The sequence below is a fragment of the Bos indicus x Bos taurus genome, chromosome 10 (genome assembly GCF_003369695.1).
Source record: "Bos indicus x Bos taurus breed Angus x Brahman F1 hybrid chromosome 10, Bos_hybrid_MaternalHap_v2.0, whole genome shotgun sequence".
Classification (NCBI taxonomy): domain Eukaryota; kingdom Metazoa; phylum Chordata; class Mammalia; order Artiodactyla; family Bovidae; genus Bos; species Bos indicus x Bos taurus.
In genome coordinates this window covers 8,519,485-8,545,890 of record NC_040085.1, presented here as the reverse complement: position 1 = coordinate 8,545,890, position 26,406 = coordinate 8,519,485, and positions in this window count along the sequence as shown.

The following is a 26,406-nucleotide window of genomic DNA, read 5'->3' as shown; positions in this document are numbered from 1 at the left end:
TGAGCAACTGAATAGTTTCTGAGATGCCTTCTAGCCCTGATCTCCTGAGTCTGAGGTGCTTATGAGTTGAAGGACAGCTCAGCAGAGGCCACCAGAACTAAAGGGTCTGGGACTGGTGACCAGGCCAGCTCTAGCCTATGTCCACTGTGGAATTCCAGCCAGAGCCTGCTCAGCTCAGCACTGGATGGAGTTCTCTCTTAAAAAAAAATTATATATATATATATATATATATATATATATATATATGCCAGGTCTTAGTTGAGGCACATGGGATTTAGTTTCCTGACTAAGGATCAAATCCTGCCCCCCTGCAGGATTTAGGAGCCCGGACACTTAGCCTCTGGACTACCAGAGAAATCCCTGGATGGCATTCTCTGAAAGTTGACAAAATGAACTGGTAACAAAGGGTCCAAGAATGTCTGGGATAGGGAGGAGGCAGGTGTGGCACTTAGGAGCTGGAGGCTCTGGACCCAGTCTGCTGATTTTGATTCTCATATCCATCAGTTCAGTTCAGTTCAGTTCAATTCAGTCACTCAGTTGTGTCCGACTCTTTGCAACCCCATGAATCGCAGCACGCCAGGCCTCCCTGTCCATCACCAACTCCCGGAGTTCACTCAGACCAACGTCCATCGAGTCAGTGATGCCATCTAGCCATCTCATCCTCTGTCGTCCCCTTCTCCTCCTGCCCCCAATTCCCCCCAGCATCAGAGTCTTTTCCAATGAGTCAACTCTTCGCATGAGGTGGCCAAAGCACTGGAGTTTCAGTTTTAGCATCATTCCTTCCAAAGAAATCCCAGGGCTGATCTCCTTCAGAATGGACTGGTTGGATCTCCTTGCAGTCCAAGGGACTCTCAAGAGTCTTCTCCAACACCACAGTTCAAAAGCATCAATTCTTTGGCGATCAGCCTTCTTCACAGTCCAACTCTCACATCCATACATGACCACAGGAAAAACCATAGCCTTGACTAGATGGACCTTTGTTGGCAAAGTAATGTCTCTGCTTTTCAATATGCTATCTAGGTTCGTCATAACTTTCCTTCCAAGGAGTAAGCATCTTTTAATTTCATGGCTGCAGTCACCATCTGCAGTGATTTTGGAGCCCCAAAAAATAAAGTCTGACACTGTTTCCACTGTTTCCCCATCTATTTCCCATGAAGTGATGGGACTGGATGCCATGATCTTCATTTTCTGAATATTGAGCTTTAAGCCAACTTTTCCACTCTCCTCTTTCACTTTCATCAAGAGGCTCTTTAGTTCCTCTTCACTTTCTGCCATAAGGGTGGTGTCATCTGCATATCTGAGGTTATTGATATTTCTCCCGGCAATCTTGATTCTAGCTTGTGCTTCTTCCAGTCCAGCGTTTTTCATGATGTACTCTGCATATAAGTTAAATAAGCAGAGTGACAATATACAGCCTTGACGTACTCCTTTTCTTATTTGGAACCAGTCTGTTGTTCCATGTCCAGTTCTAACTGTTGCTTCCTGACCTGCATACAAATTTCTCAAGAGGCAGATCAGGTGGTCTGGTATTCCCATCTCTTCCAGAATTTTCCACAGTTTACTGTGATCCACACAGTCAAAGGCTTTGGCATAGTCAATAAAGCAGAAATAGATGTTTTTCTGGAACTCTCTTGCTTTAGCTATTTCCTGGAGTTAAGTTTTCAAACCATCTGTTCTCCAGGGATTAATGTTACTATGTATGGCATGGTGGTATCATGAGGATTAAAAGCATTAATTGCAGTAAAGTGTTTAGAACAATAGCTGGCATATAGAAAGCCCTCAATAATCTTATTTTTTATTCTAGAATGACAGGGGTCCCTTTCATCATATGACTCAATACAGTCAATCCTATGGTGACTGAGAATCTCTCACTGAGAAGGATCCAAGAGATGACCTTGGGCCACAGCTTGCCCTTCATCCTGGTTTCTCCTATACATGTATGGCTATGGCAAACTGAAGTATTCTCTCCAAAAATGTCTGTGTAATTGAGTTCATTTCCAAACTGCTGGTCTTAACCCATCAGTATTGAAATCAACTGAGTGGTTGTGAGCATTTACGTTTTAAAACATGAAAAAAGGGCAGAATGGCAAACAAGAGTGCAGCATAGATAATTAGGGTGCATATTTAGTATTGTTTGTTGCAGCTTCTGTTTCAGTTTGTGTGTGCACACACACACGTACATGCTAGTTAGCACCTATGTAATGAGTCATGATAGAACATGTATTCCTTGGTAAGGGTTGAAGTAAAAGAAGTTTTAAGGCCATGGCCTGGTAACACCCAGCGGCTTTCCAAAGGTCCCTGTGCTGAGCTGAGGAGGTCTGCCTGCCCCAGGAGAGGAGGCCTGCCTGCCCTAGGAGAGGAGGCCTGCCTGCCCCAGGAGAGGAGGCCTGCCTGCCCCAGGAGAGGAGGCCTGCCTGCCCCAGGAGAGGAGGCCTGCCTGCCCTAGGAGAGGAGGCCTGCCTGCCCCAGGAGAGGAGGCCTGCCTGCCCCAGGAGAGGAGGCCTGCCTGCCCCAGGAGAGGAGGCCTGCCTGCCCTAGGAGAGGAGGTCTGCCTGCCCTAGGAGAGCAGATCTGATTTGGTAGGCAGGACTGATCTCGGGTCATCTGCCCAGCCCCCAGCAAACCTGGGACAGTGGCTTGCAAAGACGAGGGAAGAGTCTCAGCTGGAAGGTGGGGAAATTCAAAATATAGATCAGGTATGCTGATACTTAGGGCTTCCCTGGTGGTCCAATCAGTAAAGAATCCTCCTGCCAATGCAGGAGACATGGGTTCAATCCCTGGGTTGGGACGATCCTCTGGAGAAGGAAATGGCAACCCACTTCTGTATTCTTGCCTGGGAAATCCCATGGACAGAGGAGCCTGGCAGGCTACAGTCCATGGGGTTGCAAAGAGTTAGACATGACTTAGCGACTAAGCACCACCACCACCGTGATATTTCAATCAAGTCAACAGAACTTGGAAGACTCCACTCCCCTTCCCTCCCCACATAAATGCACACTAGGGTCATTTAAGCACAAAAGGAGGGCCTGTATCAGATGTTTGCTGTCTCTTTCATAGCATCTTGTACTTGTCAGGCTACCTTATTCCCCAGAGTGGTGTTATGGCCCCAGAAGCCCCCACCTTCCCCTGCCTTTGAAATGACCCATGCAGGCTCATTTCAGAACTACTAGCTCTCCTGCTCCCCTTACTCCCTCCCTTCTCAGATGTTGCTGGCTTCCCTGGCTCCAATTTCTCCTGGTAGCTTTGCCCCTAAACAGACTCCTCCCACCTCTACCCCAGCATGGAAGACTAGCACCCCCTCTCCTATATATAAACTTAGACTCAACAGAGATTGGGAGTCATGGCCAAGGTCTGGGAAAGGGCTGCCAGCTTTGTGGAAGGGGGCTTCTGGGTATTTCCCAGGTGGGGACTTACACTGAGAAAGAGATGGCAAGAGCTGGAAGTATTGTTGAAAATGTAGACAGTGGATAGTCTGGACTACTGATTGGTATTGCTTAATCCAGGATGAAGTGGGTGGGAAGTAAAGTTGCCTTTGAATGCTTGGGACTTCAAACCCTTACCTTCCCTCGCCTTCCTGTGGGTCTGCTGGGAATATGGCAATTCTATGAAGCTGGGACTATCAAAAGCCAAAAGGAGGGGGACTAGACCTCAGCTGGGGAAGCATACACTGAGACCCAGTTTTTAAGGACTCTTCATGTGATTTAAAGGGGATTCATCCCATTGAAAGTTTCACATCCAGTCTTTATAAGAACCTAGGTATCGCCTGTGTTGACCACACCTTTGCTTTGAATTGCCTATAAGCCATTGACCACAGCCAGAGTCTATGGACCAGTCACTTTGGCTAAGTTCCATCATCTTCAACTGCAAAATAGTTCGAATAGTATCTTTCATAGGGGGTTGTGAGAATAAAATAAACTAACATACTAAAATATCCTAGCACAGTGCCTAAAGCAAAGCAGACATGTCACAGATCAATCAGTTATCACAAGCATCCTTGTAATATCACATTTTATCATTGACATCACATTTTATAACTTGGTTGAAAATTAGTGAAAACACATAAAGTAAAATCCACCCACAGCTCATCTGTATGTAAAAAGAAAGAATAGTACAAAGACTTCACAAAACCCTACTTTCCACTTTCTAGGTTAACAGTTTGCTGTGTCTCCTTCTTTATTTTTCTTCAAGTTTAATTGGACCACCTATTGATCACTCTCTCTTTCTTCATGGTTTTTTAAAATACAGAAATTGAATCATGTTGTCTAGCTAGTCAATGTTTTAACTTGATATATCATGAACAATATATGAATGCAGTCATTCCTTAGGTACTATCTGTCTTTTTAGTTTTTTCTAATCTGATGGGCAAGAGAGAACATCTCATTGTTTTGGGTTGACTTTCTCTGATCAAGCATCATTTTGTGTCTTCTGAAAGTTTGCATTTTCTCCTCTGTGAATTGCCAGTTCCAACCTTAACAGGGAACTTCCCTGGTTACAACTCCCTGGTTACAACTTCCCTGGTTACAACTCCCCATGTCCACTTCAAGGGACATGGGTTCCATCCCTAGTAGGGGAACTAAGATCCTTCATGCTGCAGTGCAGCCAAAAAAAAAAAGAAACAAAAAGAACTAAAAACCTTAACCTACTTTTCTATCAGGCCTTTTCTACTTTCCTTAATAAATTGTAGAACACTCTTTGTATAGGAAGGACATTTACCTTTTGTCTGCTGCTTGTGTTAAAAATATTTCCCCCCATTCTGCCCTTTGCTTTCTGAGTTTATGGTATCTTTTGTCATTCAGAAATTTTAAATATTTTTTGTAGTCAAAGGTGTCCCTTATGCAGCTCGGTTTCTTTGGGGGTTGTTTAGCAAGCCTTTGTTTTCTGGCTTTCCTGGGTCCATTGCTATGCTCTCCATCCTCTCATGGGTGATAGTTGGCAATGAATGTCCTCCTTAAGCCCTGCTCTGTCCCTCATGCCAGCACCTTGGGCTCCTTGTGTATCAACACCGTGTAATAATTGTCTGGTGCTGGCAAGTGTTACACTGTGTCAGAGAACACAGAGAAAGGCAAGAATAGAGGAGCCAAGACAGTCCGAGAAGGCAGTGAAAGAAGTGGGTGGGAGTTGGGGTAGCTGAAAGGTTGAAAAGCAGAGAGGAGTGGGGAGAGGAATTTCATGACCTTGAATTGAGTGTCTAAAAGTCACGCTAGCTGATACTCGGAGTAGGACTTTTAAAACTAATGGCATCTTGGAAAGGGATTTCGTTTAACTTTTTTCCAAACTCATTTCATTCTTTACAAGCACTACATAGTGGCTGGTCTCCACACCTGGGAGGCAATATAAAAACCTCCTGCCAGACTCAAACTGAAAGAAAAAGAAACTGGAAAATCGGACCTCAGCTCAGAAGTATGTCTCTTCTTGAGTAAATTTTAATAGATATTCCAGGCTCCATAGATCAAATGCTTAAATTAAGAAAAAAAAATCAAGAAAGTAATGATACTTTGGTTAGAGTGAGTGTGAGTTCCTTACGTCTGCACAGTTTACCTTCCTAAATAAATAGACAAAAACAGTTCAGGTCACCACATACACAGGAGCACCTACTCTGTACCAACTGTCTCTCCTGAAAACAGCTCTGGAGATAAACAGGACATGGTCTAGGGCTCACTTGGGATCACTGAAGCTCTGATGGCTGGAGCATTGCCTAAGAGTCCCTGGCATCCTATATACCCCTGAACATAATGCTCCAGCATCAGGCAACAAAGCTACTCTCGGCCCCTACAGTTAGAGCTCCTAGAGCCTTGGGGCTTCTGCTCACTCCCTTATCTCTGTTCCTCTGTAGACTGCTGCCTCTTCCCAGGTCTCCTCGGTATGCAGAGCCTGTTTTTAAAAAATGTTATTTATTTATTGGCTGTGCTGGGTTTTCGTTGCTGTGAGTGGACTTTCTTTAGCCGAGTCAAGAGGAGGCTGCTCTCTGGTTGCGGTGCGCAGGTTTCTCATGCAGTGGCTTCTCTTGCTGCAGAGCATGGGCTCTAGGCACGTGGGCTTCAGCAGTTGCAGCGCAAGGGCTCAGTACTTGTGGTGCACAGGCTTAGTTGCTCCACTGCACGTGGGATCTTCCCAGACCAGGGATTGAACCATGTCTCCTGCATTGGCAGGTGGACTCTTAACCACTGGACCACTAGGGAGTCATGGATGCCCTCTTGAGGCTCATACTCAAACTTTCCAAAAGACAAGGTCTGATTGGTTCTAGTTACTGTTGTCCTTTTGGGATTGTTTCATTGGCTGCCGGTCAGTCTATACAGCCAACTCTTCTTGGGTTTGTTGCCCACCCCTGCTTCATGGTGGCAGGGTCACGTGGCCAGGTTTCTTCAAAAGGAGCTCCACATGGGCATGAAGGCCTCAAGAATAAAATAAGCTGCTTTCCAATACTCATTCTTTCTAGCATCATGCCCACTGAAACAAAACTTGACATCTGGCTATTTAGTTTGTAGTAGATTAGAATGTGGAACAGGGAAAATAGGACATGAGAAAGACTTACAATCATAGTCAAACATTATTAGTTAACTAACATTTGTTAACAATGTTTATTACTTTCTAAGCAATAAGTTATGGTTTTTTAAGGCCTACAGTGAGGAAATAGGCCAAAAACTGGAGTACAAAAGAGTATAACTCACATATGAGAACTCAAGAAGCAGGACTTCTCTGGTGGTCCAGTGGTTAAGAATCAGACTTCAATTCAAGGGACGCAGGTTTGACCCTCGGATGGGGAGCTAAGATCCCATGTGGTACAATTAGAGCAAGCCCTGCATGCCATAACAAAGACCTGGCACGACCAAAATAAAAATAAATAAAATACCAGGAATTCAAGAAGCTACCAAGTGGAGCCGTGTCCTGTTGCAACAAGTCTTGCCCCCTTCTGTGACACCAGTCTAACCCTATTTTACAGCGCCGAATAATACTTGAGATTCAGAAAAATACTTGAGCCATGGAATTGGTAAGGTGGGTTCCAAAGATTCTACTCGGTGGCTAAGAACTACTTAAGTTCGTGATTATTGATCTGTCACCACTTTTTCATTTTGCTGGCAACCATCATCTGTAGGCAAACTTGTGGGATCTTCTTGCAGACATCAGGCAGAATACACAAACTTGCCAGAGGAGTTGACTCAAGATATTCTGCATGACCATTTCCTGAGATGTTTCTCAACTCCATCTTCTATCTATTTTGATTCATAGCAATCTTTCAGATTATACCATATGTTTTTGTTACCCAAGATTATTACTAAAAACGACCATAACTAGCACTACTACACCATTTCTAAGCCATACGTGTCACTTAGGATCCTTGCAGGGGATCTATGTGATTGGAGGAGAATTTTTTTGGGCTCCATCATGCAGCTTGCGTGATCTTAGTTCCCTGACTAGGGATTGAAATCAGGCCTACAGCAGTGAAAGCTCCCGGTCCAAGCCACTGGACCACCCGTGGAAGAGGATTTATAAAGGAAATATTCCCAAAAGTATGAGAGCCAAGTTTAGGGAAACTACCCCGTGCCAGTGTAGCACCCTGAGGCTAGCAACCCTGGGGAGCAGTTACCATCCCTAAGCTTAGAGGGGAGAAGGGAGGAAGCAGTGTATAGGGGGTGTATATGGAGAAGGTCCTTGACAGAGCTGTGATCTTAGCTAGAGGCACAAAGCCAAACCACAGTGACCTGGCAGAGAGGAAACCAAGGAAAATATCTCTCTCCTCACTTTCCTCTGGCCCTCCTATCTCCATCATTTCCCATCTGCAAAACCTTACTGGAACCCTGAGTGCAAGCGATATAGCCCATGGAAGTCAGTCTCCTAGGATACAGAATAGAGTGAAAAGAGATGACGGGTGAATCTAACAGGGCAAAAAGGCGATGTCCAGTGCTTCTTCAATGTCATATTCACTAATGACATTAATGACAACAATATTAACAACACGTTCCATTTGAGCCCCTGCTTTGCGCCATTCACACCTGTTTGCCTTCTGTGGGTAAGGAAATGATGGTTCACAGGCTACTGTGCTCTTCAGGGTCCCTGTAGAACAGGGAGATTACCTTCTGAAAAGGAAACTCATAAGCAACAGTGGGGATGTCCCTGGTGGTCAATGGTTAAGAATCTGCCTTGCAATGCCAGGGATATCATTCAATCCCTGGCTGGGGAACTAAGATCCCACATGCCACGGGGCAACTAAGCCCACACGCTGCAACTACAAGCCCGCACACCACAACACAAGAAAAGATCCATGTGCCCCAGCCAAGACCCAAGGCAGCCAAATAAATGAATCAAGGATGATCTCAGCCATCTAGGGTACATTAGTGATCTGTCACTGCTAACAAAACGTAGCAGTATAAAATAACAAACATTTATTATTTCATGCAGTCTCGGCGGGTGGGTGCTATTAGCTAAGGTTCTGTCATGAGATTGTCAAGGGGTTGACCAGGGGTGGAGGCCTCTGAAGGTTTGCTTTGGGCTGAAGGATTCATTTTCTACGCAGCTCATTCACTAGGCTTGCAAGTGACTGCTGGCTTTCAGCACGAGGCCTCAGTTGCTTACCATGTGGACCGCTCCACAGGACTGGAATAGTGTCCTTGAGACATGGCGGTTGGCTTCTCCCAGGGTGATCCAAGACAGCAAAGCAGGTAATTCCCTGGTCATCCAATGGCTAAGACTCTGTGCTTCTAATGCAGGGGGCCCAGGTTTGATCCCTGGTTAGGGAACTAGATCCCGCATGCCGCAACTATGAGTCCACATGCCACAGCTAAGGCCTGGTGCAGTCAAATAAATAGATACTTTCTGAAAAAGATAATTAGAATAAATCTATTTTAAAAAGAGAAGATCAAAACAGAGAGGAAGCACAGTTGTTATGACCTAGTCTCCCAAGTTATAACCCATCACTTCCACCATATGCTCTTCATTAGAAGCAAATCACAAAACCCAAACCACACTTGTGGGAGGGGACGGAGGAGATACATGGCAGGGATTAAATGCCATCTCTTAATGAGATTGGTAAGAATCTGTGAACATATTCTAAAACCACTAGATATCACAATAGCATATACCAAAGATATTGTAGTTTTTAATATACAATTGAAGAGCTTAGGGAAGACTTTACATTGAAACTTGACCATCACCAAGCAAGGTGAAATCTCCCAAGCATACTGTGCTCTATACAAAGTAAAAGCAGGTTAATAGAAGAGGGCTAGTTCTCAAGGCATCTTTGAGAAGATGGCCCAGAGGGGTAATACTATACAGAGAATGGTGAACCCAGTGGACACAGTTATCTCATAAAAGGAGAGGCATACTTGGTTTGGGGGCAGGAATGTATCAAGTTTAGATGAAATATCTGTCAGAATTATCCATTTCCCCTGGGTGGGAGATGCCTTCTGGGAATGTAGAGTCCTAGGCAGCAGGCATGATGATTTCAGTAAACCTAAAGAATCACCTGCACTTAAGATCAACTGATTGCTAACGTTTGGGTACCCAGCAGTGTCTTATGAGTGTTGGTAATATGACTTGGGCCTGAGCATTTCCAGACCTGCAGAGCTAAGGACTAGATAGACTCATGAACATAGAGGTCCCACGCTGCAGTGAAATCACTGCCTTGAGTGATGCCCTTATCTCACCATGCCTTTTGTTATTGCAGAGCCCCTTCTATAAAAATTCGTGTGTCATTTCCATGCTGGCACCACTGAAAGCAAGCTGGGTCACTGGCAGGATCACTGAAGCCACCTGGGAAAACTCAGCCAGGGTTCTCACTCATTCTGTGTCTGCTCAAACCAGCATAATCTGATCTGGAAATATGGCCTCAATATGGGCCATCAGTGTTTCTGTTGATACACAGAGGATACAGTCTTCATCAAGTTAGACTAAGTGATTTTCCGAATAGATTGTCCAAGACATTTACCCAGTGAATAAACAATTAGGGTTCTTTGTACATAAAAATTTTTTAAAAACAATTTCAAAAGAATTCATGCAATAGTAGGACACAGTTTATGACACCAAAAATACTGCAAACAACCCAAATATTTAGCAATATGGGACAGCAGCATTAACTGTGTTACAGCCACACAGTTGAATACATTAGCTGCATTGACCTTTCTGCCATGATGGAAATATTCTACTCTGTCCAGTATGGTAGCCTCTGGTCACATGCAGCTACTAAGTACTTGAAATGGTGCTAGTTCAGCCAAGGAGTTACATTTTAGTTTTATTAATTTTAGTTTAAATAACCATATATGGCCGGTAGGCTATCTTAATGGACCCTGCTCCTCAATACAATGATACCATATGAACTCCAAGAGAGATTGTGGAATAAAAAAACAAGATGTCAAAAGTATAGAGTATGTTACCTTTTGTGAATGAGAGGGAGAGAAGTAAAAATAAATATTCATACTTATATTTGCATGAATTTTCACATAATTAGTGAAAGAATAAATGAAAAAGGACAAAGGGAACAGGATGGATATGGATGGAATGAAAGTGAGACTTCTCAGTGTATGTGTTTTAATATTATTTAGATTTTAAAACCATACAAATGTATTACCTACTCAATAAAAAGAATAAACCAAAATAAAATTAAAATTTTAAGATAAAAAATCCATGTGAAGATATACTTAGCATATGAGCATTAGGAATAGATCTTTCTCTGAGTTCTCATAGACTTCCCTCTATCAGATAAGGTAAGATAAATAAATCATTATGTTTCTTTTTGCCTTAGTTGCCTGGAAGGGCAAGGCAAAATGTAATGTTTAGCTATAGTATCTTCCATTTATCTAGATCTCTACTATAACACCTCCCCCACAGTCCTACCTTTTACCTGGTTTTTGTTAATTTATCTTTCTTACTGACTTTCACTGTAAGCCTCTTTTCTGAGGCAAAATAGTAAAAAAAAAAGAAGAAGAAGAAATAGAAAATACCTGATTAAGAAGATAAGAAAGGCACATTTTTGATAGAAGTTTAAAATGATACCATCTTTTAAGAGTGTAATTTAGAAATGTCTATTAATTTCCTAAATATACATGGATTTTGATTCAACAGTCCTTCTAGGAATTTGTCTTATGAAAATTCTTGTAGAAATGTGTAAGATATAAGTACAAAGGACAATCAAATCCCTTATGATTATACAGTGGAAGTGAGAAATAGATTAAAGGGACTAGATCTGATAGACAGAGTGCCTGATGATCTATGGACGAAGGTTCATGACATTGTACAGGAGACAGGGATCAAGACCATCCCCAAGAAAAAGAAATGCAAAACAGCAAAATGGCTATCTGAGGAGGCCTTACAAATAGCTGTGAAAAGAAGAGAAGCGAAAAGCAAAGGAGAAAAGGAAAGATATAAGCATCTGAATGCAGAGTTCCAAAGAATAGCAAGAAGAGATAAGAAACCCTTCCTCAGCGATCAATGCAAAGAAATAGAGGAAAACAACAGAATGGGAAAGACTAGAGATCTCTTCAAGAAAATTAGAGATACCAAGGGAACATTTTATGCAAAGATGGGATCAATAAAGGACAGAAATTGTATGGACCTAACAAAAGCAGAAGATATTAAGAAGAGGTGGCAAGAATACACAGAAGAACTGTACAAAAAAGATCTTCACGACCCAGATAATCATGATGGTGTGATCACTCACCTAGATCCAGACATCCTGGAACATGAAGTCAAGTGGGCCTTAGAAAGCATCACCACGAACAAAGCTAGTGGAGGTGATGGAATCCCAGTTAAGCTATTTCAAATCCTAAAAGATAATGCTGTGAAAGTGCTGCACTCAATATGCCAGCAAATTTGGAAAACTCAGCAGTGGCCACAGGACTGGAAAAGGTCAGTTTTCATTCCAGTCCCAAAGAAAGGCAATGCCAAAGAATGCTGAAACTACTGCACAATTGCACTCATCTCACATGCTAGTAAAGTAATGCTCAAAATTCTCCAAGCCAGGCTTCAACAGTATGTGAACCATGAACTTCCAGATGGTCAAGCTGGTTTTAGAAAAGGCAGAGGAACCAGACATCAAATTGCCAACATTTGCTGGCTCATCAAAAAAGCAAGAGAGTTCCAGAAAAACATCTATTTCTGCTTTATTGACTATGCCAAAGCCTTTGACTGTGTGGATCACAGTAAACTGTGGAAAATTCTGAAAGAGAAGGGAATACCAGACCTCCTGACTTGCCTCTTGAGAAAACTATATGCAGGTCAGGAAGCAACAGTTAGAACTGGACATGGAACAACAGACTGGTTCCAAATAGGAAAAGGAGTACTTCAAGGCTGTATATTGTCACCCTGCTTATTTAACTTATATGCAGAGTACATCATGAGAAACGCTGGGCTGGCTGGAATCAAGATTGCCAGGAGAAGTATCAATAACCTCAGATATGCAGATAACACCACCCTTATGGCAGAAAGTGAAGAGGAACTAAAAAGCCTCTTGATGAAAGTGAAAGAGGAGAGTGAAAAAGTTGGCTTAAAGCTCAACATTCAGAAAATGAAGATCATGGCATCCAGTCCCATCACTTCATGGGAAATAGATGGGGAAACAGTGGAAACAGTGACAGACTTTATTTTTTTGGGCTCCAAAATCACAGCAGATGGTGACTGCAGCCATGAAATTAAAAGATGCTTACTCCTTGGAAGGAAAGTTATGACCAACCTAGATAGCATATTAAAAAGCAGAGACATTACTTTGCCAACAAAGGTCTGTCTAGTCAAGGCTATGGTTTTTCCAGTGGTCATGTATGGATGTGAGAGTTGGACTGTGAAGAAAGCTGAGCACTGAAGAATTTATGCTTTTAAAGTGTGGTGTTGGAGAAGACTCTCGAGAGTCCCTTGGACTGCAAGGAGATCCAACCAGTCCATTCTAAAGGAGATCAGTCCTGGGTGTTCATTGGAAGGATTGATGCTAAAGCTGAAACTCCAATACTTTGGCCACCTCATGTGAAGAGTTGACTCATTGGAAAAGACCCTGATGCTGGGAGCGATTGGGGGCAGGAGGAGAAGGGGACGATAGAGGATGAGATGGCTGGATGGCATCACTGACTCGATGGACGTGAGTTTGAGTAAACTCTGAGAGCTGGTGATGGACAGGGAGGCCTGGCGTGCTGCAATTCATGGGGTCACAAAGAGTCGGACATGACTGAGCGACTGAACTGAACTGAATGTGCATAAATAGGGAGTGGTGAAGTAAGTTATGAAAAAACATGTGCTAGTGAAAAAGAGTGCGATAGACCTGTTTACTGACACTTGATGATGATCAAGTATTAAACAATATGTAGAACAGCAGTTCTCAGACTTTTTGGTCTTAGGACTCCATTTTACTCTTACCAATTAATTGGGATTCCAAAGAGCTTTTGTTATGTAGGTTATATCTACTGGTATTTACCACGTTAGAAATTTAAACTACGACATTTAAATATACACTTCTTAATTTATTTAAGGTGTTGGCTAAGCTTCCCAGGTGGCGCTAGTAGTAAAGAACCTGCCTGCCAAGGCAGGAGACTTAAGGTTTGATTCCTGGGTTGGGATGATCCACTGGAGGAGGGCACGGCGACCCACTCCAGTATTCTTGCCTGAAGAATCCCATGGGCAGAGGAGCCTGGTGGGTTATGGTCCACAGGGTCGCAAAGTGTCGGACACAACGGAAGTGACTTAGCACACAGCACATGGGCCAACCCAATAACAGTAACAAACAGATTACATGTTTATGTAAGTCACATCCTTTTTATCAAAATGAACTATGGCAGGACGTAATTTAGTAAGAAGGCTGGCATTGTCTCCCATTTCTGCAAATGTATTTAATATCTGGCTTAATAGAAGACAGCTGGATTCTCACAGCTACTTCTGCAGTCAATCTGTTGTGGTAGGTGTTTTGGTTGAAGTACAGGAAGAAAAATCCAACCTCATGCTCAGATGTAGTTGGAAAAGGGAGGGTAATTTTCATAGATCATTTTGGATATTCTTCTTGGCGAGTTCACCAAATCTCCACAAGTGGTGGTTTCTCAAGGATTAGTTGCAATGTGGATTCTGAAACCATATTGATGAACTTTTCTTACTGTTACTTTAAAATCCATCAGTCTATCTTCCACTTTGAATGATTCTTTCACCCATGTATGACTTTGTAACATCATAACTGGTCATTTAAAAAATACCGGTTCACTGAGTTATATAGATGTTTTGTATATTGACACATATTATTAACAATGTCAAAAATCACATTTGTTAATATCACCACCAATCTCATCATTACAGTCTTTAAGTGTTGGCAAGCTGTCAGCTCATAATGACAAATGTAAGTTAAACAGCATGCTTTGGGAGTTGTTGTGTAGCTTATAATCCCTTTTTTGTTAAAAAAAAAAAACTTAATTTTTGCTTAAAAGTTGGAATTTCATCATTAGTACTACACACTTGTCAGTTTTCCTTGAAGTAACAGGCTCATTAATTGTTGAGAAAATGTCTGAAAAAATGCCCAAATCTGACCCAACATAGTTTGGCTGTTAGTCATTGTTTCAAGTAAAAATATTTCTCCATTAACACACACACACACACACAATTGAATTCAGTTTGCAAGTCAAACAATTGCACAAGTACTGCTCCTCCAGGCCATTATTGTAACTTGGAATGCAGCTGAAGTGTTTGATGTGTACTCCTCATCTCATACAGACTCTTAAAAATAAAGGGACTCCAGGGTTGAAATTTAATAAACTTAGTCATCTTTACTGCTCTATCAAGGGTGTTCTTACGGAAAATAGAGTTTCTGTTATTCCGAGAGTGTGCTGGTGAAGCATACAATGACTCCCCACCCCCACCCCAGGACAGTCTGGTGCCACCACCCTGATCTATGACACCAGCAGTTTTACCCACCTTCGTATTTTGTAACATCAGTGCAAATATCAACACTGTGAAGAAAGCAAATAATGCTTTAGCACAATTATAAAAACAGCTTTGGCCTTATGGACCCTCTGAAACGGTCTCAGGAATCTTCTGGAATTCATAAAACCACCCTTTGAGAACGGCTGATGTAGCCCATGATCCCTTTTTTGTTTAAGACAAAAAAAGGCAAAGACCGAAAGAAAGATACTCACCAAAGTGCTAACAGTGACTCTAGCAGTAGAAAGTGATAAAGTGACATTTTCTTGGTACGTCACATACTTTTCTCTTTTTTGAATCCTTTACAAAGTATATGTATTTCTTAAGTAATTAAAAACACTAAAGAAAGGAAAAGAGTAAATAAATGATAAACACCAATTACAACACACTCAGAGAATGTAAAATGCTCCTTGGACCTGTTTTTATGTTGAAAATATGAAGAGATTAGATACATAAAGCAAGGAGCTTAAATTATTAAAAAACAAAACAAGACACAAGAGAAAGCTCACCCTGAGAAATACCTCATTTCCCACAGGGCTGGAGGAAGGAAGTTCCGCCCTGCCTGGGATGCTGAGGCATCCACCAGGCCCAGGTAGCTTAAATGAATGACCCTGCTGATACTTTTACGTGCAGGCTGAAAATAAATCTAAAACACATTCTCTGTAGAAGGCAACAGGATTAGATTCGAAAAGTGATTTGACACTTTAGAAAGCTCACAGCTTCCTTCCCAGAGGAAAGACAAAAACAGGCACAGGACCCAGGGCTTACAGAGGAGATACAAAGTTTCTCTTTGGTGCCTTAAGCTTCCAGCTCTGCGCCTTCCTCCCTCTAGACTGAACCTGCCACCTCTTGCCTTTGCAGGATCCAGTGCTCTTCTGGTCTCCTCTCCTTTGCCCCTACTATCTCAGCCTCTCCCATGATATCAGTCATCCACGCCTCTCCATCATCTACACCCTAGCATAAATGAGTTTCCATGACGAGGCTCCCTCCCCTGCTGCATTTGCTTTTTAGACTGATCTCTGATGGTGGACTAAAAGGCTGGATGCTGAGAGAAGGCAGCTGAGGCATCAGCGGTAATTGCTGGGGAAGTCCCTGAAGCAGAAGTCTCTTTCCGGGGCTTCTAAAATCATGCTCTCTGGGTGGCTACCGTCAGCAGTTTCCTTCTGCTGTGTGCCATCAAAGATGTTACTGCTGCTTTCTGGGCTCTGTTAACCCAAGTGGGTTGGACTGGTGACCTCCTGGGTTTCTGTGACTGAGCTCCATTAATGTAAGGGAGTGCCGGCTCAGGAGGCCGGGGGAATGGCGTCTTGTTTTCAGTTCCTGAATTCAAGGAGGACTCGGAGGAAACTGCCCTCAGCTCCCTGCAGTTTGCCCCCTTCCCCCTTCTCTTCCTCATGACCTGTGTCTCCAGGGGGAGGATCAAACAAAGAGGTTGCAGAGGGTGGTGGAATGCTGTGTTTGGTTAAGTCCCAGGCTGGATGTGATTACAAAGTTCCTGTGACTGTGGAGACGCGGTGGGGAATGTGGTGGGAGGGATTCTGATGTCCAAGAATGTGTTCAGGCACACCCCCACCCCCTCCACACACATACACACACAACTCTTAATGCAATTGTGAGTTGCTAAACTCTGTGCTCAGACCCTCACCTCATATGTGCCCACCACCTCCTTAGAGATCTTCTTACAGGCATTTGTTTTTTCCATAAAGGCTTTCAGAAGACCAAACAACTTTCACAAATTAAAGGAATAAATAAATGACTTTCTAGTATTTTTGCTTCTCAATATCCGTCATCCTACATGTGGCGAATTCTCAAGGACAAGAGTCACAGCTGACCTCTCTCTTTATCCCCTCCCACTCCTTTCATCATGCCCAGGACTTGATGCCTCCCCCAGTTTTGTTCCATGTACAGATATGAGAATGAACGAATGAATGGAGAAATGAATGTTTCCACTAAGGTTCAAAAAAGTGTTTTTAAAGGTAATGGGTTACTGGGACTTCCTGGTGGTCCAGTGGTAAAAGATCCGCCTTCCAATGCAGGGGATGCAGTTTCAATCCTGTCAGGGAACTAGGATGTCACGTTCCCTGGGGCAACTAAGCCCGCACGCAGCAGCTACTGAGCCCATGTGCCACAAACTAGACAGTTCCACACCCCCCAGTCAAAGAGCCCAAGTGCCACAACTAAGACTTAATGCAGTCAAATAAATAAACTATTTAAAAATAAATAAATTAACCTCAGATATGCAGATAGCACCACTCTTACAGCAGAAAGCGAAAAAGAACTAAAGAGCCTCCTGATGAAAGTGAAAGAGGAGAGTGAAAAAGCTGGCTCAAAACTCAACATTGCAAAAACTAAGATCGTGGCATCCAGTGCCTTCACCTCATGGCAAATAGATGGGGAAACAATGGAAACAGTTGAGAGATGTCATTTTCTCGGGCTCCAAAAGCACTGCAGATGGTGACTGCAGCCATGAAATTAAAAGAGGCTTGCTCCTTGCAAGAAAAGCTATGACAAACCTAGACAGCATATTAAAAAGCAGAGAGACGTTACTTTGCTGACAAAGGTCCATATAGTCCAAGCTATGGTTTTTCCAGTTGTCATATATGGAAGTGAAAGTTGGACCATAAAGAAAGCTGAGCACCAAAGAATTGATGATTTTGAACTGTGGTGTTAGAAGACTCTTGAGAGTCCCTTGGACTGCAAGGAGATCCAACCAGTCAATCCTAAAGGAAATCAATCCTGAATATTCATTGAAAGGATTGATGCTGAAGCTGAAGCTCCAAAACTTTGGTCACCTGATGCAAAGAGCTGACTCATTTGAAAAGACCCTGCTACTGGGAAAGACTGAAGGCAAGAGGAGAAGGGGATGACAGAGGATGAGATGGTTGGATGGCATCACCAATTCAATGGACAGGAGTTTGCGCAAGCTCTGTGAGTTGGTGATGGACAGGGAAGCCTTGCATGCTCAATCCATGGGGTTGCAAAGAATGGGACATGACTGAGCAACTGAACTGACTGAAATAAAGGTAATGGGTTATTCCCCATGGAGTGTCACCATGTCACTCAACTTGTCTTCTTGTCTCCATTTCCTTTACTGTAATTCACCAAAGAGTGGCCTGGGGGAGTGATCATGGTAGATAAGGAAGAGCAAACTGAAAAAGACCCTGTGCTGGCACTTCCAGCTTTATGACCTTAAGAAAGTCACTCGCCTTCTCTAGACCTCAGTTTCAACTCAAAGATAGGGTTGAAAATACCTGCCTCAAGCCTAGAGGACCCATAGGAGCCTATGTGAGACTTCAGTTCAGTGAGCAAGATTTGTCAGGCCCACCCTGTGAGTTAGGGACAGGGAGACTCAGGCTAGCTGATTGAAGACCTCCAGAGTGTGCTCCCCACTTGGTGCCTGGTTTCCTCATCCCCTTGAAGACTCACAGCAACACATCATCCCCCAGCAGCCCTTCAGAGCCACTGGGACCATCAACTCAACGGGACATTCTGGAACTATTGGTGGAGAGATGGTTGTTTTGTTGGGAGGAGGTCAGGGTCACAAGCTTGGGCTGTGCCCATCAGACAGTTCTGCAGAGCATAAAGTGTTGCAGCACAATGGAATCTCTTCCCTTAAAAGAAACACATAATGGAAACAAAGTTTAAAATTTTAACTTGACAATAAAGTAGCCAACTCTTGCTCCTCTGTGGACAGGGTATCACAATCATGGATTCCCAGCTGCCAGAGTCCCGTGCTCGGGTCAGAGCGTTCAAGGCCTGGCCACAAGAGACGGCTGCCCCAGGGGCCGTGTTATCAGCCCTTGCCGCACAGGATATCCTGGGAAAGATGGGGGCAGGAGACAACACTTCCACCCCCAAAGGGACCTCAGCAAGGAGGAGTCACCACCTTGGACTCCAGCCCAAGGGTCAAAGAAGGGTGTCCTGTGGTCCTTCCTGTGCTGGTCCTAGATCCCTGGGCAGCGGTGTCAGGGGACAGCAGGAGCACCTGCAGAGTGGGTGGTTCGGGTCAGGGTGAGGTTACGAGGGCATGTTTGGCCAAGGCCAGGCTGTTGGGCATAGGTATGGCCACTTTGCCATCAAATTCTCCAAAATTGGTTTAACATCCTGCAGGATACTCGATCAGATGTGGTGGGAGGCGTAGCAGCTGCTGTTCCTCTTTGTAAAGACAGTAGGAACAGACTTGGCTTTGACCCTGACTGTGGCATGGTGGTGGTGGCGGGTTCTCTGCCTCTCTAACCCCTGCCTTGCCCCTCTTATCTATGGTCAGCAGGAGAGTGGAGTCTCAGATCCAGCCCTGATTGTTCTCAAAGCCCACCATCTCCCTTCTACAGCAGAGGTCCCCAGACTTCAGGATCTAATGCCGATGATCTGAGATGGAGCTGATATAATCATAACAGAAATAAAGTGCACAATATATGTAATATGCTTTAATCATCCTGAAAACTTCGCCTTCCCCCTTCCATGAAACTGGTCCCAGGTGCCAAAAAGATTGAGGGCCATCGCTCTACAGGACAGAGGCATCGGGGGGAAATTGTCTTCAGGCCCCCTCCTCCTCTCTGGGCCTTTCTCCAGCCTCAGGTGGCCAGAGTCCCCTGGGTAAAGAGAACCCCTCTCCTTCCCCCCTAGTCCCTACCCCCGGTTAGAGAGAAAGTATCAGACAATAAACCCATTCAGGCTGAGGAGTTTTGTGGATTTAAAGAGGACAGTTTTAAAAGCGGGAGATGAACAAGAATGATATTTAAGAAAAAAATGGCCTAATTAGCTGTGTGGCTTTGGGCTTTTTACCCAACCTCACTGAACCCCAATATCTTCATCTATACCGTGGGGACTAACACTATTTTTGCCTTATGGATATAATGATTAAACGTGGGAAACGCCCAGAACATAATAGGAATCTATATATTTAGCATCTGTATCATAAGATCCACCACACTGATTTTAAGCTTTCTACATTTACCCATGGAAGAAAGGGCTGTCTCTCCTCCAAAGAGTTTTTTAACAAGTGTGCCCATTTCTAACAAGGTAGCAGTAATTAGGGTCTGGGAAAGACATTAGGGACAGCAAGACTCTGAGAGGCTCCCACTTCTAGTTCAACCAAAAAAGGAATCTGAGTGTAGACAGAGGAGGCAACCTGGATTAGAACAGCCTGTGTAGTTTAATCAAAGCTCCTGATACCAGTGTCTCTCTAAATTTCCAATGAACCATTTATAGCTGCAGAGAAGAATGCATACTGCCAAGAGGTTTAGATATGCATATGGAATTGGCTCTCTGCCAGTAGGACATTTCTTAGAATACACTTGTGTTCACATAAAAATTGCTGCAGATTCTTCTATTCTATGTCCAAATATACACGTATTTAATTTAAAATTAAAAAAAAAAAATGTGTGTTAAGTTGCTTCAGTCATGTCTGACTCTTTGCGACCCTATGTACCATTGCCCACCAGGCTCCTCAGTCCATGGGGATTCTCCAGGCAAGAACACTGGAGTGGGTTGCCATGCCCTTCTCCATGGGATCTTTCTGACCCAGGGATCAAACCCACGTGTCTTGCATTGCAGGCTGATTCTTTACCTCCCTCACCTGCCTGCTGCCAAGTCGCTTCAGTCGTGTCCAACTCTGTGCGACCCGATGGACTGCAGCCTACCAGGCTTCTCCGTCCATGGGATTCTCCAGGCAAGAACACTGGAGTGGGTTGCTATTTCCTTCTCCAATGCATGAAAGTGGAAAGTGAAAGTGAAGTCACTCAGTCGTGTCTGACTCTTAGCGACCCCATGGACTGCAGCCCACCAGGCTCCTCCATCCATGGGATTTTCCGGGCAACAGTACTGGAGTGGGGTGCCATTGCCTTCTCCTACCTCCCTCACCAGGGAGGCCCAAATATGTATATATTTAATTTAAAATTGAAAAAAAAAAAACACCCAAACCAAAAAACAACCACCATGTCTCCCTGCCCCCCATACAATCTTCAAGCTGGCACTTTGAGAAGACACAGTATGTTCAGGCTATGGCTTTTTGCTCTGCCTGTATCTGCCACAGACCCCCTTCCATGCCTGTGCAATTCCAATCTGACAGCATGGTTCAGAACAAGGATATGAATCTAGGTGGCCCCACCATCTCCCTTAGTTCCTCATGCCTGACCTGACCTGCTCAACCAGTGCCCACACCCCATCCACAGTATAAATAAGACTCAGCAGAACCACACGTATGTGTGCAAACTGAGAAGCCTGGCTCACTGTCAGGGGAGGCAATGGGGCTTGAAAGACCTAGTAGGCATGGGTGCCGTATTAGCCTGGGGTCTTATGTGGTAAGCAATAGAAACGGACTCTGGGTGACTTACCCAGAAAGTACTTTATTGGAAGATGAGAGGCAACAGAGAACTCAAAGGAAAACTGAAGCCAGAAGGACAGGTGGGACAGCAGTTTCAGGAATCCAGGAAGCAGACACCAGGGTATAGTCACTGGAACTGAGATAAACAGACCCCAGACATTTTCTGTTTTGGTATCAACTGCTATCTCTCTCTAGGACAGAGTATTTAATCAGCCTAACTTGGGTGACACAGCTCATCCTCTGGCCAGAGATAATGGGGTCCCTTGATGGCCAATCCCATCAAAATGTATCAGATGAAAGATAGGTCAATCACTAAGGCAAAATTGTGGCCCTAGTACCAGAAGAGTGGGCACTGAATGAAGTTCCCAGCTATCTGCAACAATGGACCCTAGAGAATATTGTGCTCAGCAAAGTCAGGCAGAGAAAGACAAATGTACTCTCTGACATCACTGATATGTGGAATCTAATAAATAATACAAATGAATCTGTATTCAAAACAGACTCACAGATATGGGAAATAAACTTACGGTTACCACAGGGGAGAGGGGAGGGAGGGATCAATTTGGGGTATGGAATTTACAGAAATAAACTATATATGAAAGAGCTAAGCAACAAGGGTTATTGCATAGCACAGGGAATTATACCCATTCTCTTGTAATAACCTATCAATATAAGGGAATATAACCTGCAAAAATACTGAACCACTATGCTGTACACCTGAAACTCACATGATACTGTAAACCAACTACACTGCAAACAAACAAAATTATCCATGATGGATCCTACAACTTGTCTCCAAAGCCAGCCTGGTTGTCCCCAAGGGACTCACAGGTCCTCTCTAAAGAGAGTCGGCTGTCACCAGATCACCAGCATCAGCAGCTACCGCTGAGTGTTCCCTTCTCAAGACACAGAGCACTTCACCCCGAGCAAGAAGGCCCAGGATGAAGTACCTGGGCAAAAGGGCTCCAGGGAAGAGGAAGCCCATCTGGAGAGAACTTAGTCCTCACCAAGATGAACTACAACCACAATCATTCAAGGGAAGGGGCTACAGGGAGACAGGGGAGGGGATGTGCCCACAAAGGGAGACCAGACAGAGAGGCTGGGCTCCGATATGCAGCCCGACCACCTTCATAATTTGGCCAAAGGTGGGTGCCAGCCAAGAGGTCTTCACCCTGAGGAGTCTGGAGACAGGCCTGGTTTATCAGCCAGAGTCTTCTTCCTACAATGCCCAAAAAAGAGGTATAAGCTGGTGGCCCAGTGGCTAAGACTCCATGCTCCCAGTGCAGGAGGACCAGGTCCCATCCCTGGTCAGGGAACTAGATCCCACATGCTGCAACTGAGACCCGGTGCAGCCAAATAAATTAAAAATAAAAGAAAGAGAGAAGTAAACAAAGAAACTCACAACAACTCTAGACATGCAATATACACAGCGTGCTTATACAACTTCCAAGTAGCACATAACTATATAGAGTACAAAATTAAAGTCTGTAGAATGACTCTTTCTCCCAAACATGGGCCCCATTTTATGGAATATCCAAGTCCTTGCTTCCCCCTTCTCAGTGGACACCAAGAGGAGTCCCCAGGGTGAAGGAACAGAGGGGACTAGGCAGGGAAACTCCAAGTGCCCTTCCAGCTCAAACAGAGCTGAGGGGAAACCAGGGCAGCCCCCCACCACACACCCAACCCCCTGCACAGTGGCTGCACCCTGGGTACCCGGGAAATAAGGAGGTGCCGAAGGAAAGGGGAGGCAAGGAGAGAGGCTGGGAGAGAGTGAGAGGATTGACGTCCCCTTTACTCCCCCATTCCACCCATTCTACTCCCTCCCAAAGGTAGCAACTGTTACCCACATTTCCTTACTCGCTTACATATGGCAGATAATCACATGAGAAACCGACCGGGCATCATTTTCCTGCAGACATCTTATGCAAAGACAGGAGACCTGTTTCACTCCTCGTCTTCTCAAGTGTGCAAGTCCACGTGGAGCCCTGGAGGACCAGGGCTCACTTCCCCGTTGTCCTCCTCCATAGAAAGGAAGTTCTAAAGGGAAGGAGATCTGTTTACTTTCTTCAACTTCTCCCATACTTAGAGCAGGGCTTGGAATATAGTAAGTGCTAGATTTTTTTGAGTAAATGAAATTTCTTCTCCTCGGATGAAGATAGCATTCCCTCATAACCACAGCTCGTCCTCGTCCTGATTGATCAAGTTTGACTGAGTTAGATTTTTTTGAGTAAATGAAATTTCTTCTCTCTTCTCGGATGAAGATAGCATTCCCTCATAACCACAGCTCCTCCTCGTCCTGATTGATCAAGTTTGACTGAGTTATTGGTCCTGGTCTTGCCACTCAATGACCTCCAGTTGGAGCCCATGTTCTTGCTCGTGTACCCTGAGATAGGGGAGTACATAATGGAACTGGAAAAATGAGGCTAGGCTCATTAGGTTTAGAGACAGAGGACCTCCGTGTGTATTCCTGCTCCTTAGCCACCAGCTCACTAGCTGTGGGCTGGAGAGAAGTGGTGGATAGCGTGGGGAATCACCCAGAGCCCTCTCCAGGGCTGAAGCCCACCTTCCCTAGCAGCTGGAAGTGCTGAAAGCTGATGGCTCTCAGCTGAGTCACCTCAAGGACTTGCCTTGGCTGAGAAGGCCCACCTTTCTCAAGCCCAAGGACCGCCTCCATGAAGGAGTACAAAGGCTCAGCCCCTACTTGCCAGGAGGGACAACCCTACAGAGCCAGCTGAGCTCCAGAACAGCCTTCATCATGCCCTCAACCTCTGTGCCCAGTCCTGCCTTCTTCATTCCCTGCGGGTGCCAGTCCTGCAAAGCCTTCCCCTGCAGGCCTCTCTGTCGCACAGCCTGATTCTCAGGGTGCCCAAAATACAACAAGAGACCACACATATTCCCTCTCTTCCCAGGCTCATTAGCTATGCAACACAGGGTTAAAGAAGATGGGTTTTGAAGTCAAACAGATGTAGATTTTAATCCAAATCCACCACTTGCCCACTCTGTGTTAATGGGCAATGTATTTAACCTTGCTGAGACTTTGCTGCCTCATCTGTATAGGGGGGTAGAGGAGATTCCTCTAGTGCCCTGTGTCATATACCCTCCACTGACCTGTGCTGTCAGCTATAGCTATGGGGGACAGTTTCACGGGAGCTCAGTCTCACCTGGGCTGCAGGGTCCCACCATTTGTTCTTCACACCCTTCCCTTTGGAGGGGACGTCCCCAGGCCACTTGACCTCTATATGCTTCACTGATGTGTCGGGCCCTAAATCTAGATAGGATTTATATCCTCCCCTCTAGAGTAGATGCATCATACTTGTTACTTCTTCCTCAACTGGTCTCATTAATGGGGTCACTGGTACAGTGCACTCTCATCTGATGCTCTGTGGAATGTCCAGATGATCCAGGTCCCTCCAGACTCCATGATGGTAGAAGGCGGGGGAGTTAACACAGCCCTGACGCAAGACACTAACGTATCCTGTCCTCTGCTTCACGTGAATGTGCACTGCTTTGACCCTCCTTTCTGACAGGGATGGAAAAGAAAACAAAAAACAGATCAATGAAGAAGAAGAAAAAAAAAAGATCGATGGGCAGGCACCATGTAGTGTTGGAGGCTATGTTGATCTGCTCCAGCAAAGATACCCTACTTAGCAAAACAGCACCAACTGGGGCTCCTGCTTGGTTAGCTTCGTGATGGTTTACTCTCATCAGCCATTCTATCCAGTTTCTGTAGAGGCCTGATGGGTGAGTTAAATGGGAATACGACAGAGACCATTCCTGCATGTTTTTATCACTGAGGGTGGCACTGATTTTGGCCATTCCCCCTGGAATAGATACAATCTTGTATTTGATTTACCATCTTGGCCAGGGAGAGGGAGCATTAGAGGCTTCAGTTAGCCGTCTTTACTGTATTAGCTCTTATTCCATAGGCCAAGGAACCCATATAGGGAGTTCTACCAGCTACCAAGTATTGCCTCTTCCAATACACACCCAGGAATAGCAAGTAACCACACTGGACCTGTAAACTCACAGTGAGCTGGAGCAAGGCCAGGGCTCCATTATTCCCCCTCACTCTAATGGACAGGGTGGTGGTGATGGCACTTTGGGTCACCAGACCCTGTCAATTCAGACCCTGTGGCCAAAAATTCTGCCAAGTCCTTGGACAAGGACATTCCCCTGTCTCATGCTCAGTTACACAAGTAAATGGTCACAGGTTCTTTTTGGAAAGAACTTGGAGGGAATACTACTGAATACAAATTTGCCATGATGTTCCATGTCCTTTAGTCAATGGCTCAGGTCCAGAAACTGGTTAAGGGATCACGACATTTTACTGGGGGCGGCTGCCTTCAGCCCCCTGATCATCCATCCTTGATTTCTTTTGATTGTCTAAATTGAGTACTACACCCATCTACCTTATACACCCATCTAGGAACATTGTGTTCTATTAACCATCTCCATAATCTTCTGCAGGTCAGGCACTCCTGACTACCACTCGGATTGCCACTAAGATTTTGCTGTTCACTGCAATCATTGCACCCACCTGGGTTCTAAAGGCTGAGCACCGCTGCCTGACCGCTATTATGTCAGGATCCTCTAATCCCCATGGGTATCAGACAGCCCAGCTCTGTAGTAGCATATCCTACTGTGCCCCTCCCTCGCCAGCTTCTTCCTTATTGCCTCCATAAAGGATGCTTTCCAGGGCTTCCCGCAGCACAGAGTTGGCTGGTGGGTTTTCTGGCCTCCAGTACTACAAACACTCTGACATGCCCACTCCTCTGGGCCTTTTGATCTCTTCCTTCACCCTCTGCCACAGCAGCTCTGACATTTCTACTTCACTCATGTGGACCTTTGCTTTTCCTACGCTTCTAAAATCCATCTTTAAAGCGTGTTAGCATTACCTCCTAGGTTTCTGGCCAGGCTGTTAAATCCACTCTCATGGGAGAGTACTTCTGTATCAACACCTGCTCTTATCCAACTTCACCTTCCTCCCCGCTTGATCTGGCCCCCTTGGGATTCAGTTCTGTGCCCACTTCCTGCCTGAACGCTATGACCCAGATTCAGCAGATAATCTCCCTCCTCCCTTAGCTAGCCCAGCACACCTGGGATTTGACTCATTGTCCATCAGATAGAGAAGAGGTAGAAGTCAGTTCCTAGGGAGACATGCTTTATCTTGCAGGGCACCTACCTCATTTCAAACGGAGTGCTATCTT